The 18,646-nt window shown below is 52.0% G+C and overlaps 1 pseudogene; it reads left to right on the top strand.

The window, feature by feature from the left end:
- Positions 1–15,473: 15,473 nt before the first annotated feature.
- On the top strand, positions 15,474–15,959 carry LOC136993082 (olfactory receptor 14J1-like; annotated as a pseudogene).
- The last annotated feature ends 2,687 nt before the right edge of the window (positions 15,960–18,646 follow it).

The following is an 18,646-nucleotide window of genomic DNA, read 5'->3' as shown; positions in this document are numbered from 1 at the left end:
CCCACAGGAGAAACCAGTTTTGAGGCTCATCAAAGCATCTCAGCATATGGCCATACTTTGTGCTGTTTTATCCCACATGACTTTGATTCTGTCTTTGAAAAGTCTCAAACCCCAAACCAACTCCCAGACTCCAGGTTACTACACAGTTGTGCCCAGTGCAGAGACCTGTTGGTGCAGGGGTGCAGAAGTGACCTCTCCAGTGCCCCATTTGAGATATTTCACAGCCTTTGGCACTGTCTGGAGACGTTCCAGAAGGATTTATCAGCAATTTTGGAACGTAACTGGGAACTGAAGGGAGGTGGCCACTTTCCAGGACATGAGGGGAAATCTCTCTGCTCTCTCCTGGTCTGTGCCATCTCCATGGCGGTGACCTACTGAGCCCCCAGATGACACCAGCTGAGGTCACAGTGGGATGTGCTGCATCACAGGGAGGTCTCCCTGGTGCCATGGCAGAGTCCTCACTTCCCTGCGAGGCCTGGGCACTGCTGGGCACTGCTTACGTGCTCCCCACTGCTGCCTTTCAGAACTGCTCTATGGCATGGAGTGGGGACAGGAGGCAGCGGGGCCACGTTGGGGCCCCTTGCTGACAGGCAGAGGAGCAGATACGCATTGGAGAGGAGTTTTGGGTGACGAGACAGGAAGAGCATCCTTCCTCCCTGCCTGGACAGGTGAGCCGAGAGCAAGGGGGCAAGCGAGATGGAGGGCTGCTGGACTGAGACCATCAGCCTGCACCACAGTTCCTTGTTCCTAACGCTCCTGTGGCTCTCCACCAAGGGTAAGGGCTTTGGGAGCTCCTTCCCGAGGTGTCGTACAAAGTGTTAAATCCAAAAACAGCTGTGGGTTCTTTGCTGTGGGGGTGACTGGACAGGGCTGGGGGCTGCCACAAAAGCCCTACCTGAGGGTCCCACCTGGTTCAGGGGACAATGTGGCAGCCAGGAATCCTGGGTCCTGTGGCTGGGGCTGCCCTGAGCACCAAGGCTCCTCTGGGGCCAGCTCCATCCCCTCATGGCAGGGGGAAATCCAGGTCCAGGTTCCCCTGGGAGTGGGTCCTCCTTTGGGATCTGTCTCTGGCAGGAAAGGGGGCCTGTGTCCTGGGGGCTGGGGTGTCCTGCAGCTCCTGTGGGGCTCTCAAGAGACTGCTGGAAATGCCCATGTTGGAAATGGATCCTTCACCTTGTAATAACCCCAAGGCATCTACTTGTTTGGGAGAACCTCTGCTCCTTCCCTGTGGATCCTTTTACGCTTCCAACTTGGCAGAGCATGGTTTGGGCTCAGAGATGTTGTCCTCAGATGGCCACAGCCCCTGTCCTCCTGCAAACTGAGGTCAGACCTCTGCACCCAAAAGACAGTCTGTTTGGGAGAGCAGCTTGGAAACAGGTGGGGGTGCCATCACCACCCCACAAGTCCCTGCAGCAGAGCCCAGCCCCAGCGGGGCAGCAGCCGGGCCCCAGGGCCCCACACTGCCTGGCCACACGGGACTGCACTGCCCCCAGGCCCTGTGACGCCCCATGATGCCCTGTGCTGCCACCCACAACATGGTGACCCACCGTGGGGGAGGGGAGGGGGCTGCCTGCGGGGTCACACAGGGCCCCAGCGTTGCCATGGCATCGCCCCAGTGCTGCCCTCCTATTGGCCGGCCAGGGCAGGAGGGTGGGGCTGCACTGATGGCTGTGAGGCCCTGGGATGAGGCAGGGAGGCCACTCAGGAGCTGGCTCAGCCTTGGGGCAGGGCAGGGGCAGCTGCAGGCAGCAACAGCCGCGTGGCCGGGGTGTGGGCAGAGAGGTCATGGCTGTGTGCGAGAGCTGTGCCAGGAAATCCCCAGGGTCAAATCAGTTCTGTGTCAGCAGCTGACAGGCCAGCAGGAGGCACGTGGCTCGGCTGGTGAGGATGAGGTCACTTCTGTCCGAGGACCTGATAGGCCAGCAGCAGGAACAAGGCTTGGATGTTGATGGTGAGGTCATTTCTGAGTGATGAACTGATTGCACAGCAAGAGACCTGTGTCTGGAAAGGTGCTTGTGAGGTCACTTCCAGCTGAGCAGTTGATGGGGAAGCAGCAGGTCCCCGGCTGGGACATGTGCTTTGGAGATCACTTCTGCCTGAGCAGTTGATAGGTCAGCATTTGGCTCATGGCTGGGGAAGCTGTAGTGAGGTAACTGCTGTCTCAGAGGCTTGTAGGCCAGTGACAGACATGGCTGTGGTGGTGAGTGCAAGGTCATCTCTTTCTGAGTCCCTGATAGGCCAGCAGCAGGCAGATAGGTGTGGACATTGATTGGGAGGTCTCTTTTGCCAGAGTACCTGATAGGCCGGCGGTAGCAAATGGCTGGGGAAGTTACCTTGAGGAAACTTGTGACTCTGAAGCCCATAGGCCAGCAGCAGGCACATGCTGGGGGTAGGCACTTGTGAGGTTGCTTTATCTGAGCAGCTGATAGGGCAGGAGAAGGCACATGGCTTGGATGATGGTGGTGAGGTCACTTCTGGTTTTACTGAGTGTGCCCAGAGGAGGGATTGAGCCCTGCAGAGCTCTGCAGCAATACAGCAATGCAACTCATTAATCGAGCAGAAGTAGATGATAATGTTCCACATCATGTGACAGAAATTGTATTCCACTCCATCATCATGAGTTTGTGGTGCTACATTTGAAATGAGGATGATGTTCTCTGGTAAACGCAGACATGGAGTTTGACTTTGCACTTCTTACAACCTGCTACGGGTGGCCAGGGAGTCCAGCTAGACTATTTAGGCTGCTAAATGAATCTCGCACTGGTGTGAGCAGTGAAGTTAGTAATCTCAGATTTCCAGTGTCCGTGTGCTGTAGAAATTATGCCCCGTCAAAACCCCAGGGGTTGTGAGATTTTCCTTCAGAGTCTGAACAGCATCTCTATGCTTTGATTCCTTGACGTGGGAACTGAAGAGGACCTGGGCTGTGAGTGGCTGTTCAGAGGAAGTCCCTCCTGCAAGGCCTTGGAGGACTAGAAGCAACTGGATAGTCTGGAGAGTTGGTGCTTGAGTGATTTGGGGCCCTTGGGGGTGCCCTGTCCACTGCCACATCTGGTACTGTACCCTGTGTGTCCCTGATGCACAGCCATGTGCTGGCTGACAACCTTCTATGAGGTTCAGGATGGGGGTGCAGCGTGTCACAGCGGCGGGGTAGGCTGAGGTGGGGACAGACGATGGCCCCAGTGTCTGTGTGCTGCATGTGGGAGAAGGTGTCCAGAGAGAGCAGTGCTGTGCGTGGGGAGTGCCGCCATGATGTAGAGATTGGAACCACTGCGAGGTGAGGATGTGCCTTGGCTTGCAGGGCCCAGGCTGCCCTGGTGGCGTGAGGCAGGGATGCTGGCAGTCTGATGCCTTCTGCCCACTGAGGTTCAGGCCTTAAGTTTCCTCAGCTGTTTGCCAGGATCTCCAGCCAGATATCCCACATATGCTGTGAAATACATAGAAATATGCAGCTTAGAGTCTTTGGAGTATAGGAGGTCATCTTTCAGAAAGGGTTCCTTGTTGGAGATTCTTGAAGTTAACACTTCTGGGATGTGTCCAACCACAATTTTTGTTAGGCATGACAGGCAAGTTTTTTTTTTTTTCTTTCACAGGCATAGCAGTTGCCTCCTTCTCCTATTAGCAAAGGCTAAGAGGGTATATGACCCATATCCGTAATTGGTGCAGACACTCTTTTCTTCCAAAGACCCTGGAAACTCTTTGCTTATAATGCAGTAGTATCCCCCAATTAGCCCTTACTTGACCTTCTGATTAACCCTGCTCCAATCCAGTGAATTCTAGACAAGGTCTTGAGCTCTTCCTGCTGAAGGCCTCACTGTTCCTGGGCTCCCTTTGCACCCTGCAAACTACGCACTGCTCTGGGCTCTGATACCAAGCATCCAGGGGCTGACATCCAGCAGGAGGCCTCAGAAAGGAGTTTGGATCACATGGGAATTTTTCCACCCACACAGTTAACAAGGAAATGGTCTTGCCAAGGTGGAGCACTCAGAGGTGCCCTTTCAAGCGGCAGTGCCACAGTCATTAGCTTTTGAAATGGCAAAATAAGGGAAACTTCCAAAGACAAAGTAGTTCTTCAGAAAAGAATTGGCCTTTGAAAACACTTCTCCCAGATGTGCAGTGACTACAGTGAGTAGTGATGCTCCAGCACTTGCCTGCAAGTCAGCAGGAAATACTTCATGGATCATAGCTGAGAATCATCTTGCAAAGCTGAAGTTGTTTTATGCAGATAACTTGCAAGCCCCCTCAGAATGATGTCCCTCACCTTTCCACATGCTCCTCTCTTCTCTAAGGCAGTCATTTCTGACCTGACAGGTCAGGTGTCCAACTCAGCTGAGCACGTTTTGCACTGTGTCCCTGAGCTGGTTGAGGCCTGCAGGTTCTGAAGCTCTTGCATGATCAGCTCAGGCACAGCCTGGGCATGAGCTCACTCGTGGACTCTTCTTTGCAAGTGAAGCCCCTCTGAGATGCAATCGCAAGTGTGGATCTGAGGCTGATTTGGACAAAGGTCCCCTGTTGGCAGTGAGGTGTGGAGAAGAGCAAGTGAGGGTCAGTTCCTTCTAGGGTGGTGGAGGGCTGTCCCAGCAGGCCTTGCACACTTCAGCTCCCCCACCCATCATCCAAGTGTACATTGGAGCCTGCAGAATGACTCCTTCTTGGCATCACACTATACAAAAACCCTCTGGCTGGTAATAATCCATCCTGTGCCACTTTAGAAATGTTGGTCTGTCAAAGGAAGCCTCCAGATAATGTCCATGGTGTCTCTGGGCCACAGGGGCAACACGCTGGGCTCAGAGGAGACCTAGGTGAGGAGCTGTGCACAGCTTGGTGGCAGGTTTGCCCCAGAGGGCTAGTCCTGATCAGGGTGGCCATGAGCCGTGCCTGCCTGCCTGCCAGCCGTGGTCTGGTGGGGTGGCTGCAGCAGAGGTGCCCTCACAATCAGCACCCAGACAGGTCCCTGTCACCTGAGTAACCCCCTCCCCTCCCCAGGCCAGTCATTTCTGCTGGGTGGACTCTCTGAGGTGCTGGGTGACATCCCAAAGCCTGCTGGCCAGCACATCTGCTGAGGGCCAATCAGGCAGCTGCAGTGGAGGTGACCTGATAATCAACATTGCGGCCATGTCCCCTCTGCCTGCCTATCCCCATCCTCCTGCCCGTATATCATCTCTGGTGGGATGAGTGATGCTGTGATTCTCTTCTTGTCTTCAAAATGGCTCCTACCAGAACCCAGCCCATGAGGTTCCTGTACCAGAGGTGACCTCACCATCAACGCTGCACATGTGTCACTTCTATCTTTTTCTGCCCTGCCCCTCTTCTGAGTCATCCTCTCTTCTGGGCCCCACAGTCAACATCCTGGCTGTGTCCCCTTTACTGGCCCCTCCCTCTCCCCTATTGCCGTGGAATTACACACACTTGATAGGACAACACACATGGCAGGATGAAAATGGGCTCCTGGGGAAGGCAGGCTGGGATGGTGAGGAAGTGCAGGTGTGCTCTGTGCAATGGGGTGGCTGGAGTGCACAGGGCTTTGCCTTGGAGCAGGTGATGAGCCAGTTGAGACCTTGTACTAAGGACCTGAGGACACACCAGTCTCGGTGACATTCTGGTAGTGTTTGCTAACAGCTGCCTGAGGAGGGAAGGGAAGTAGCTGAAACCTTGTGTAGGCAGCTGGGGGAAGCCTCCTCGTCACAGATCATGGTTCTCACAGGGTAGTTTAACCACCTTGAAATCTGCTGGCAGGGCAGTCGGCCCAGGCACAAGCAGTCCAGGAGATTCCTGGAGAGTGTTGAAAACAATTTCTTGGCGCAGGCAATCAATGAGCCACCAACGGCTGGATGCTGTCAGTCACAAGCATATAACGTATACATATATATATAAACATGTGAACTCACATAGAGTAATTTCTGTAGTGCATGCATATGGTGCTACCAATCAAAAAGAAAGCAAATATTCATTAGAATTGATAAAGAATGTTTGAAATTCTGAAAATGAAGATTTTTTTTTTTTCAGTTCTTGCAAGGAGCTATTTTTTGCATAGATTTCACCCAGTGACGAGAACTTTACATTCAGGCCCTTACAGACACATATAGAAGCCATTGCTGCCTGAGATGCCCTGTGCAGCTGTGTTGCCATGTGGCGCCAGGAAATGTGACCCAGGAACTATGGGAGACTTTTTGGAACATTGGCTGGTCCCCAGGAGAAGCACCTCAAGACCTCTCAGTGGGACAACTTTTTTCTTTCCATCGACTAGAAAGGGACATCCAGACAGCTGGGTTAGCCAGAGACATCTGCACAGAAGGGGTCTGGCATCGGGTGAAATAATTCCCATCCCTGTTGTTGCCTAAAATGGATTTGCACTTCATGACCTTGCAGGGAACGAGAAGGGTTTGTGGCTAGATGTGTAGGGACACTTTTAAGATATCACTGTAACACAGGTATGTTGAGATTGGTGCAAATTAGGGCATTGATAAATAGAGCATTTCACTGAAGCTGATCAGGCTGCTTCCCTCTATCAGTTGTGAGAGCTCGACATCTCATGTTGCGACTTGCTGTGTGCAAAGAGCAAGGAATGTAAAGGAAGATCGTGGACAGGGAGTGGTTTGAGGGCAGTGGACTTGTGCGAGACACAGAACTATCATTTTTAATAGTGTAGGCCTTATTATAGAAGAAATCTTTAGAAAATGACAATATAAAAGAAACAAGAAAGAAATTAGATAATTACCTAAAGTAAAAAAAAAAGATTTGTTATACTTTTCAGCATTACAAACTTCTTTGTGTTTTTATTTTTCCTATTATCATTGTGTTCTTATTTTCTTCTTTTTCTACTTATCTTTTTTGTTTGGTTCTTTTTTCATACACTGGTCTTTTGGGGAGATTCTTTTCTTTTTTTGAAAGGGAAAGTTATTTTCAGAGCTGGGGTTGGATGCAGTCACAGGGTCATGGATGGCTGTTGCCATTGTAGGTGCCCTGGTCCCCTCTGCCCAGCCTCCCTCTGCAGCTGCAAGGGGCTCCGGTCTCCCACAGCTCCCCTGGGAGAGCTGCCAGACCCAGGCAGGACCCTCAGAGACACCGGGGCCTCTCCAAGTGCCCCTGGGTGCTCGTGGTTGGACAACTGAGCTGTGCCTGGAAAGGTGAAGAACTGTTTACAACATTTCAAAAATAGGAGCACACTTTCATCAGCTCAAATGATTGGCTAATTTTAATGTCAATGTTTTCCTATGTTGAAATAGTGAAAATCTTCAGAAAGAGCATTAATAGCGGTAGAAGAAATATTGATGTGTCCTTGCCCTTGTGTTTCCACTGCTCTGTCTATTAGGCTATGGATGTAATCTCAGTGATCTCTCACATATTTCCACATGTCCTGATTAAATTGGTCATTTCTAAAGGCATCTTTGCATCAGACTCTCTGGACATATGCACTTTCCATAGTTCCCCAGTTTTCCTTTTTCCCTTGCTTTTTATTGTTTCAGATACCTCTCTGGGAGGTCTTCTGAGAGTCTGAAGCTTGCCTCGTCTTTCAGCAGTCTCCTTGTCTCTTTAGCCACCTCCTTTGTTGTGTTTCTTGTCTATCCTTTCCTATCTATCTGTGGAAAGCATTTCAAGGAAGGTTATGCGTTGTGGGCAGTGGACCTCACTAGAGGCAGCGTGGACTTACCATAAAGTTGAGGAGTGCTTTTTTGTATCTTTTATTAAACTGTTCCAAATTATAATTTCTTTGTTTGCAATTAAGACAAACCCTTCTGTGCCTGCTTGCAGCTAGTTCTCGAAGGAAAGCAGGTGGGAATTGGTGCACATGAGCTGTAACATTCAGCTACAGCCTTGAGTGGCAGAAGGTTCGATTTTTCACAAGAGTGATGTGAAGTCCCCAGTGGCTGATGAGGGCAATGGCAGGGCTGGGGAGCTGGGGAGGAAGGTTCTCCATACAGGTCTCCTATCAAAAATACTGCTTTGCCTACATGCCCTGACTTTGTGAGGAGACACTGTGGCTCAGTATGAATTGGGGAATGTGGGTATGACTTATTCTGAAAAGTGAAGAATCAAGAAAGCTTAAGAAGCAGACATCTTTCTTTTTCAGGTGCTCATTGACCTCTTTCTCTTCTAAATATGCTGCTGCAAACTTTCCAATTAACCACACAAGAATTGACGAGCTGAAGAAAATTATGGAAAGAGGCATGGATCCCAATGGGTTTTTTTGCATTTTAATGACCCCTCGGGTGTATTTGGTGCTAAGTTCATGAACCTCAGATGCTGAGAAGAGGCTGAAGAAACCTCTCAAGAAGCAAATGCCAAGTTTCTTGGAAAGATAATGAGTCCCACTGAGGGCCATAATCAAGAAAGGCTCCCCAGGGGCTGATTAGAGCAGAAAGTTGGAGGCACTCATTGCAGGTAGGCAAAGGCAATGTGAGGGTGGCTGTGATGCCAAGTCAACCTTGATGTGTGTTATCAAGCAGAGCGACCAGGCACTGACAGCCAGCTCCTGGGAAGGCTGATGCTTTCCCTCACACATTGCTCAGGGCTCTTCTTGTGGGCAGTGTGCACATGGCGTGTACAACGCTAAGTTCAGGACCATGATATGGCACCTGCTGGGCTCCCAAGGGACAAGGAGGCAGCAGGGCCACAGTGCTTTAAGGAAACAACGTCTCCTCATAGGCCTCAGTGGCAGAGACAACAGCCATGGCCAAGAGGACAAAACCTAGCTGTGCTGGGAGCTTTCAGCCTTGGCAGTGCCCTCGGCCATCTCCACCACAGGCTGTCCTATGCTTTCCCATGCCTGTGCCTGTTTCCCTGCAGACTATACACACCCAAGCTGCTTCCCCACCTTGCTCTCACCCCGCGATCTCCCCACCTCTGCTGATGTCTTCCTGTCCTCCCTTGCTTTTCCTTGAAACACAAAGGCAGGGGCTGATCACAGACTCCCTCTGGGTGACCTGTTGCACCACAGCACTACCCTACGAGTGACATTCTTTTGACCTGAAATCCACTCTGAACCTCTCAAGATGCACTTTGTGGCTCTTTCCCCTTCGCATGCTGTTTCCCTATACTAAGAAAAGCTCCATCATCTCTGAACCCACCCTTCAAGCAGTCACAGTCTATTACTCTACTGTCCTTTGCCTCCACTTCAGTGGGCTAAGGAAAACCAGGTCCCTCAACCTCTCCTCATGAATGTGTTTATTTCCACTTAGGCACAGTACTTGACACTTTTCTTGGAAATCTTCCTGAGGTATCTGTTGTCCAAATCAAAAAAAAAAAAAAAGAAAAAAAGAAAAAAAGAAAAGCAACCAACTAACGAACAAAACAAACCACACCAGCGCCAACGAGTTCAGGATGAGCAGGGGTGGGGTGGGCTGTATGGGACAGGATCAGGGTGGTAAAAGGGACAGAGTTAGAAGACATGGGAAAAAAAACCAAGGCAATTCAAAGGTAAGCCAAGGATTGATCAGGGCTGTCTTGGGGATTCCTGCCAAGAAGCCCTGCATCTGAACAATTCTGACTGGAGGAGGACAAGAAGGCTGGCCTGCTTCCACTGTCACAGGGCGCCTGTGTGCTTTCCCTGACATCCACAGGAGAAGATTGAGAGTGGGAAGAATCATGGACTCCTTCAGGGCGGAAGGGACCTCAGGAGCTCTCTAGGCCAATCTCCTTGCTCCCAGCAGGGTCAGCTCTGGCGTCAGAGCAGGTTGCTCTGGCCTTCATCCAGTGTGGTCTTGGCAACCTCCAAGGCAGGAGACTGCACAGCCTCTCTGGGCAACCTCTTCTAATGCTTGACCATCCTTGTAGAGGAAAAGCTTTTTCTTATCTCCTGCAGGAACGTCTTTTCTTCCAACTTATGCCCATTGTCTCTTGTCCTCCCACCATGCAGCCTGGTGAAGAGCCTGCCTCCATCTTCTTGAGGACCTCCTTGTAGCCATTGGAAGGGTGCTATGAGATCCCTCCAAAGCCATCTCTTCTCCAAGCTGAACCAGAGCCATCTCCTCACAGAACAAGTGCTCGAGCCCCCTGACTACTCTTAGGGCCCTCAGCCAGACTCGCTCCCAGTTATCAACCTCTGTCTTGTTCTGGGAACCCAAACCTGGATGCAGGGTTCTAGATGGTGTCTAATGAATACTGACTAGAAGGCGATCACCATTTCCCTCCAGCTCCTGCCTGTGCTCCTACTCATACAGCCCACGATGCTTCTGGCCTTCTTTGTTGCCAGGGAACACTGCTGGCTCATGTTTTGCCACCTGTTCCCCAGCACCCTCATGTCCTTTTCCACAGAGCTGCTCCCCAGGCCCTCAGGCCCCAGCCTGTAACACAGTGGGGTGTTCGTTTATAGCAGGTGCAAGCCCTGGCATTTGTCCTTGTTGAATTCCATGAGGTTCCTGATAGCCCATTCCTCCTGCCTGTCTAGGTCCCTCTGAATGGCAGCCCTCAAGTAGAGGACTGCCCCCCACACCCCCACCTCCAGTTAGGGGTCATCTACAGGCATGATGAGTGTTGCATCCTCAGTGTAACCAATACAGATGATAAACAGGACAAGTTCCTGGAGAGACCCTCAGGTGCTCCACTTCTCCCTGGCCTCCAGGAAGAGTCCTACCCGTTCACCACTGCACTCTGAGCCTCTGGTCATCCAAGCAGCTTTTTACCCATCCAGTTGTCTGCTCTTCCAGACTGTAATGTTCTGACGTGCATACAAGAATATTGTGGGAGACAGTGTCAAACACCTTGCTAAAGCCCAGGAAAAACACATTTACTCTTCTGCATCCACAAATAGATTTTTTTTTTAATCATAGAAGTCAATCAGGTTGTTTAGGCACAATTTACCTGGGTAAATGCATGCTAACTGTTCCCAGGCACCTTCTTCTCCTTCATGTGCCCAGAAATGTGATCTGAGAGGGTTCGCTCCATGACTCATTCCTCACCAAAGGGAGGCTGAACTGCCTGCAGCTCCCCAGGTTGCCCTTGTGGCCTTTTTTGAAGATGAATGCAACTATTGCATTTCTCCTACTATCCCATCCCTGATCCGTTCCTCCTTGTTTGAAATTTCCAGATACAAGAAGGTATCACCCTTATCAGCCCGTCTGGGAGCTGTGCAAAGAAGTTGTCCTTGATGCCCTCCAGAAACCTCCTGGCCTGCTTGCAATCTGCTGTTTGCCCTTCCAGTTCATGTCAGGGGGATTAAAGTCCCCCCAACAAGAACCAGGGCCTGTGATCCACAGACTTGCTCAGGTTGCTGCTCTTAAAGGAGACTGCATCCACCTCCCTACCCTCACTAGTGGTCTGTAGCTCCCACCACGATGTCACCCCTGCTGTGATACTCCCCCACAAGTACTCACCCAAACCCTTGCCTCTCCCAAGAAAGAGCTCCACACATCCAAGCTGCCCCTTCACACAAAAGGCATCCTCCCTCCTCCTCTTCCCTGACAGTCCCTCCTGAAGAGATTGTACCCTACAAGCATTGCCCTCCAGTCATGTGAGTGATCCCATCACATCTCAGTCGTTCCAATGATGCTTCACACCTGCAAAAGCTTGTACATCTCCATCTGCTCCTGTCTCTAACCCAGGCTGCATGCATTTGCATATATTAGTGTTGCAGAGCATCAGCTGTGGCACAGAGAGCAGACTGGTTGTGGTGAAACCTGCTACCAAGAGCCAAAGACACTGTGTGTGCAGTGGCCTCACTTCGGAGCAGAGCCATGCTGGCATGGATAGCAGGTGACAATGTAATGGTGAAAGGAGGTTCTCACTGAGAAAGCACAGCCTTCAGTGCCCAAGGCCAAGGAGAAACAGAGCTGGGCTGTGCAGAAATGGCAGGAGAGGGGTTTGCTGCCTGAGCTGACTCTGCAGCGCCTTGGTGCCCTGTGACAGAGGTGAAGTGATCTCCAGGAAGGAGAAGGTGCCACTGAAGAAGTTCCTGGGCATGAGCAGCCTGTGATTTGGCACATTAAAGTCATCATTAGCCCAGTCCTGGTTCATATCCTCTCGGGGGGTGAGAAGAGGTTCAGGCAGAGGAGAGCAAGAAGGATTTGAGAGTGCAGAGACTAGAGCAGAGACCTTGGACAACCTCTGTCTCTTTCAATGTCACTAGGTGTTTGTGTGTGAGCAACTGACTTCCACCCTCCATCTCCATTGATTATACCCGGAGTTTAGACAAGCAGCTCATGTGCAGACATTTGTTGTGCACACTTCAGCTTGGACAAGGGGAATCCCACCTGCTGCGTGTTTGTGGAGTTCACAGGAGTTTGCTGAATCCCCCTCCAACCCGGGGGCTTCCAAACCAGAACAAGATGCCCACATTGACTCATCTGAGTCAGCACGTGAACCATGTGTCAATGAGCTGCCTTCTTGCTCCTTTCTACATGTCCTGCCAGGTTAAGAGATGGGAATCGGGGCTTCGAGAATGGGACGTTTCCACCTCTTGCAGATAACCATGCTCTGATGAAACAATCTGTAATGCTGGAATCGGTCTTCCTTCAGTGCTTAGAGAGGGACTATCAGTGATTATTTTAGTTTATTGGAGTGAACATTTCTCAGGAGGAGGGAGCACAAGGGACAGAGAAATTCATGAGCTCAGCTGGGCCTCTGCTCCCGAGCGGGTCCAGGCTCTGGGGATGGAGGGAGCTCATGGTAACTGGGCAGCACTGCCCAGAGACAGCTGTGTGCAGGAGCAGCTCCTCTGCAAAGAGCAGCAGGGCTCTGGGCACTGCCTGCTGCTGCTGACATGAGAGGTGAAATGATAGAGAGAAGTGCAAGGCAGTGTGGAGTGGGAGGAGAGAGGAGAGCTCCTTGTGGGAGAAATCTTCACAGCCCTTGCCATGGTAAGTCTCTGGCTGCAGGGCAATACTACTGCAGTTCCTGGCAATGTCTTGAAACCCATCCAGTGACAAGATTGGATTTTTAAGGATGTCTCTCCCAGCTTCTCCTTTGCAGACGAGGGGGAGATGCTTCAGAGCAGGGATTCCCTGCCACCCTGTCACAGGGAAAGGGCATCCTGCTACCTTCTCCCAGGGACAGTGCAGGTGTTTGAAGCTGGGGTGCGCACACATCTGTGCACACGGCTGTAATTCAGAGCAGTGTCCCTGACCCCAGGGTGCTGTGTGCCTGGGGCAGTGACTCTGCTGCCTGCGAGGGTCAGCATTCAGCCTGCCCGGGGAACTCCCTGCAATACTGCAGGATGAAGCTCTGGGAGAGAGGAGCCACCCCTGGCAGGGCAGGATGGTTCTCCTGCTGAGAGGGTGCTGCGTGGGTCAGGGCTGCTCACAGCTCTAGCTCATGCGCAGGATATGTCCAAGGAGCCTTTTCAAGAGGAATATGAAGAGAAAGGCTTCTTGAAAGGGAAGGAGTTTCCTTTTGATATCTCCGCTTTCAGTTCCCTAATTTTGTCAGGGAGAAAAAAGGAATGAGTTTTCTGGTTTGTCAAGGAAGTGGGACTCCTAAACCTTCACTCTCAGACATTAATAGGTCAGTGAGAAACCTCAGGAAGCCACTTCATGCCCACCTTAGCCTACAAACAGCATCAACATCACCTTTGTGGCCTCATAGGAGTTTACGTGACCTGCTCCTTAGGACGTGCATGCACAGAGATGCCCCTAGACAGTGCCCTGATCTGGGAAGTTTCTGTAGGGCAGAACTGAGCACACAGTGCGTGGGATGGGGTCTGTGAGCACTGAACAGGAGAAGATGTTGTGACAGAGAAAGAGCTGCCAGCAGGGACAGGTCGAGGAAGCAGAGATGGGCAGGGAATGAGAGGGAACTGCAGGGCATGAGCCGCCTCCTCTGCAGCCAGACCTCCACCAGAGGAGAGGGGCTTCTCTCCTGCTATGGGCCCATTTCACGCTGCCTGACAAAGAGGCAGAGAGTGACTGTCCCACAATGTCACTGTCTGTGAGTTGGCATGCCCAGCTGGGTAAGGGGAAGGCTTTCCTGAGTTCCCATCTGTCTCTCTCTCCTTGCCTCCCTTGGCAGCAGGATCATGGTGCTGATCCTTGTTTCCCCTCCTGTCCATGCAGCTCCTGTTCTCGTTCACGGGCTTTCTGGGGTTGGAGCCTTTTCAGCTGCAGTTCAGACATTGATGCTGCAAGTTTTGGAACAGAGGGGTCTGCATGGGAATGAGGTTGCCCCAGCCCCTTTCTAACCTGCGGAGCTCCAGGAAATGCAGTCCGTGGGGCTGGGAAATGAGCTGACTCTCCCTTAGGGATAGCCCATCTACAGTCCTAAGAGTCCTTTGACTGTTTCCTTATAGTGTCCTGGCAGACTGCATGCTGCCCTCTAGAAAGGCACAGCTGTCTTGTAGCACCTATGTGATATCTGAGAGTCCTGTGAGGAAGGTGCAGAGATGCTGAGAGTATGGAGATGGTGGTGGGAGGCTGTGTATGGGCATCTGAAAAGAGCCCTGTGTGTCCTTGGCTAGAAGGGGAGTGTGGAGAGCTCCCTGAGGTGCCCGGAGAAAGGGTGAGAAGTTTGGAGATGTAGGCTTTGAAACTGGACTCGTGTGCTCTCAGCAGAGTCTGGTTTCTCTCTAGGGCAACATATGTGAGTGTGATCATCCTCCAGCTGAAAGAGTTGAAGCACCGGCCAGCTGGGAATGAGACTAATAGACAGACTAGCTGTCCTCGCTCTGCAAGAAATGACAGTGGATGCTTTCCTGTCAGGATTCACAGTAGAAATGCCAAGGATTTCTACCTTTGAGGAACACTCCCCAGCGGTGACAAGAACATCTAAAAGAAAATAAAAAATCCCTGAAACTCTGTTCCTCGAACCTCATTCTTTAGAATTCAGAGTGAAGATGCTGAAAAGCCCTTCTACGCCATGAGTGGATTTCATCTGACAGAAGGTGTGAATGTCAGAGCTAGTCACCCCCATTCCCCTGTGCCCACTGCTTTAAAGCACGATTGACTCCTGTGGAGCCCATGGACAGACGTCCCTATTCCTCACAGCACACTCAGCCAGTGCAAAGTGGAGCTCCAGCATGGGAACTGCACAGAGCCTCTCATTAAAGACAGAGGCATTGTGGGGGGGTTGTATGAGACCTGCAACGTTTGGGGGTTTCTTTGCTTGAAACTTCTCTGTTAACATCTCAATGTCTTTTCTTCTTTGCACAGTCCCCCATGCCCAGAGATAGCAAAATGTCCAACAGCAGCTCCCTCAACCAGTTCCTCCTCCTGGCATTTGTAGACACATGGGAGCTGCAGCTCTTGCACTTCTCACTCTTCCTGGGCATCTACCTGGCTGCCCTCATGGGTAACGGCCTCATCATCACAGCTGTAGCCTGCGACCACCGCCTCCACACCCCCATGTACTTCTTCCTCCTCAACCTCTCCCTCCTCGACCTTGGCACCATCTCCACCACTGTCCCCAAATCCATGGCCAATTCCCTGAAGGACACCAGGGCCATTTCCTACTCAGGATGTGCTGCTCAAGTTTTTCTGGTTCTCTTCTTGTTAGGAGGGGAGTATTTTCTTCTCACTGTCATGGCCTATGATCACTACGTTGCCATCTGTAGACCCCTGCACTACGGGACCCTCATGGGCAGCAGAGCCTGTGTCAGAATGGCAGCAGCTGTCTGGGGCACTGGTTTTCTCTATGCTCTCATACACACTGCTAACACATTTTCCATACCACTCTGCCAAGGCAATGTCCTAGACCAGTTCTTCTGTGAAATCCCCCAGATCCTCAAGCTCTCCTGCTCAGACTCCTACATCAGGGAAGTTGGGCTTCTTGTGGTTAGTTGTTGTTTAGCCTTTGGGTGTTTCATTTTCATTGTGCTGTCCTACGTGCAGATCTTCACTGCTGTGCTGAGGATCCCCTCTGAGCAGGGATGACACAAAGCCTTTTCCATGTGCCTCCCTCACCTGGCTGTGTTCTCCCTGTTTGTCAGCACCGACCTGTTTGCCTACCTGAAGCCCCCCTCCTTCTCCTCCCCAGCTCTGGATCTGGTAATGACTGTTCTGTATGCGGTGGTGCCTCCAACTCTGAACCCTCTCATCTACAGCATGAGGAACAAGGAGCTCAAGGATGCCCTGAGGAAAGTGATTTCATGGACATTTTTCAGCACTGGTAACATTGCTCTCCACAAATGACTCCCCCTGTGTCCTCTACCAGGACTGAGCTTTGTTTTTTCACTTTGTTTGTATTATGACTATTATTGCTGTTGTTATTATTATTTGTCACCCTGTTGCTACACAAATGCTTGGATTCATTTCCCCTTTACTGAGACTGCTCTGTCTCACCTGGTGCCTATATAAAGTTGTGTCCAACACTGGATCGGAGCTGACTCCCTCACAGTATCTCTGTAATAATATAGGTTCTTCCTGGTGCAGTGCTTGAAGGCTGGGCTTTTCTTCCAAAGCTGGTGTCAAGAATAGGCCCAAGGAATTGCACTCCAGAAGGGCCTACTGCACAGGATTGTCCATGAGTTCAGGAGCAAAAAGCTCTTAATCGTGTAATGAGCTCATAGAGACCGAGGGCTGAATTTAGGACTCACCCATTGGTGTCCAGTGACAGTGGAGGGGATGAATGGTCACAGATTTACATACCCACAGCTGTCCCACATTTTAAGGCCCAGTGTCTGATCACCATCTTTCTGGAGGCGAAGCTGGAGCTGCCAGGAGAGAACAGGGCATCTCCTGCAACAGTGTGTGCCTGGCGTGGGCAGTGAGTGAAGCCTCACAAAGGGAAAGGTCCTCCAAGGTGGAGTCACTTAAAGGTAAAGCAGTAAACCCAGGTATCCGTGGACAAAGGAGGACTCTGCAATCCCAGAAGAGGCAGTGGGCACCCAACTGGCACAGGGAAGGGAGACTGGAGAGTGATTCCTGTCACCCTCTGTGAAATACCAGGGGCAGGATCTAGAGGTGCACCTGGACACAACTAGTAGCTTTGGAAATACTCCATAGTCCCTCCAAGCACATATCACATCCGCAGTCCCCTGGAGGGATTAGAGCTCATGATCCACATTTGCTTGGATCTGCCTCCCACCCTGACCAGCACGGCCAGTGCAGAGTCACCCTGTGGCCCTGTGGCTCCACAGCCTGCTCGCTCTGTAGAGCAGCACCGTCCGCTTGGTGCCCAGTGGGGAGATCAGGGAAGGAAGTGCAGAAATGGCCAGCGAGATCAGAGGAGGGATTGGGAGAGACGAGAAGGAAGTGGAACTGGGCTTGAAGGTGTCTTGGAGAGAAAAATGTTGACATTTAATCCAAGAAAATGTTCAGAGTGTGGGTACACTAAAGCGAGCTCATGGTGCAGAGCCAGAAGTCCTTGTTGTCCTAGCTTTCCTCATGGCCTGGGAAATGATTGAAGAAGGATTAATGCTTCCCACCCTCCCAGCTCCTAGTGCCATCATCCCTCCTGAAGAGACGCACCAAAGGGAAGGCTGGGAGCCCTTGTGGGAGCTTGTGTTGAAGGAAGCAGGACCTGGGAGCCATATCAGTGTGCTGCTGTCCCTCATGCCCTGTCCCCAGCACATGTCCTTGAGACAATATCACCCACCCTGTGTGCTGGTCCTGACCCCAAAAGTCACCCCCAGACAAGGCTCCATGCCCAGCTGGAGGACTGGATGTCCAGCTGTGAGCCCTGGGAGGATGAGTGCTGTGCTGGGTCCTCTGCAGGTCTGTCAGGGAACATGCAGAGAAGGTCCTGGGGCCATCTGCTGGGCCTGTAGACCGTTCTCCTCCCATGGGGGCCCTCAAGCAGGGTGCCTCAGTGCAAAGATCCATCCCATCTTGCTGCTGCATGAACAGAGAGGAAAAACTGTCCCAGGAAACTCCTCCCAGACCCAGCCTTTCATACCGTCCATTTCCAGCACTGGCCATTCCTGGTCCTGGTGAGATGTGATCTTTGAATGTGACCTGCTCTGTCTCCCTGCTGGGCTCAGCACCTGTATGGGGGTAATGGCCAGTCGTGCCTGGCCTCTCCCTTTGGGCTCAGATCCCAGCAGACCTTGGAGCATGGCCTTCTGCTAACCCCGAGAGGACAGGATCAGGACTGAGCAGGACCTGGGGACTGGTGGGAGGCTGCCAGGCAGGAGGGCCATGGGGGACAGGGCACCAAGGGCTGTCATGCAGACCATGCCTTGGAGGACATTTCCCCACCCCTGAACGCACCCTGTCCTGTGCAGTGTCTGTGCAGTGGGGCCATGGGGCGACATGGAGGGCAGCAGGGCTGGGCCAGCACAGGGACAGGAGGGAGATGGGAGCCATGACACCCCAGAAGCTCCCACCAGTCATGGAGGGGACTCACTGCTGCTAGCAGGGTCGGGGGGTTCTCAGGGGCTACAGCCACCGGCACCGCCTGCCAAGACTCCCAGACCCAGCACAGATGGTCTCCCAGCAATGCAGCTCATGGTGCCCCCTGTCCTTTGTCACCATCCTCTCTCAGGAGCACTGCTGGGTGCATCACTCCCTGCGAGAGTGTGGAGAGGAGCTGCTGGAGGTCTTCTCTTCTCATGCCTGCTGCCCCAGCTCTACCCTGGCATCGGCCCACAGGCTCTGCCCTGCGTCATATTATGTCTCCATTAGCTCTCCTCTGAGACCACAAAGGTAGGGACCTGCAGCGCCTAGCTCTTCTTGGAGCTGGCCACCACAGACTGTCTTCATGGTCCCAGGAGACCCCAGGAAGGCTGTGCTTGGAGGTGAGGCTGTGATTGTCCTCAGTCAAAGTAGACAGGATGGTCTGGGTG

The sequence above is a fragment of the Apteryx mantelli genome, chromosome 11 (assembly GCF_036417845.1).
Source record: "Apteryx mantelli isolate bAptMan1 chromosome 11, bAptMan1.hap1, whole genome shotgun sequence".
Taxonomy (NCBI): Eukaryota; Metazoa; Chordata; class Aves; order Apterygiformes; family Apterygidae; genus Apteryx; species Apteryx mantelli.
The sequence above is the reverse complement of the archived record's forward strand: the minus strand, read 5'-3'. Positions and strand labels throughout refer to the sequence as shown.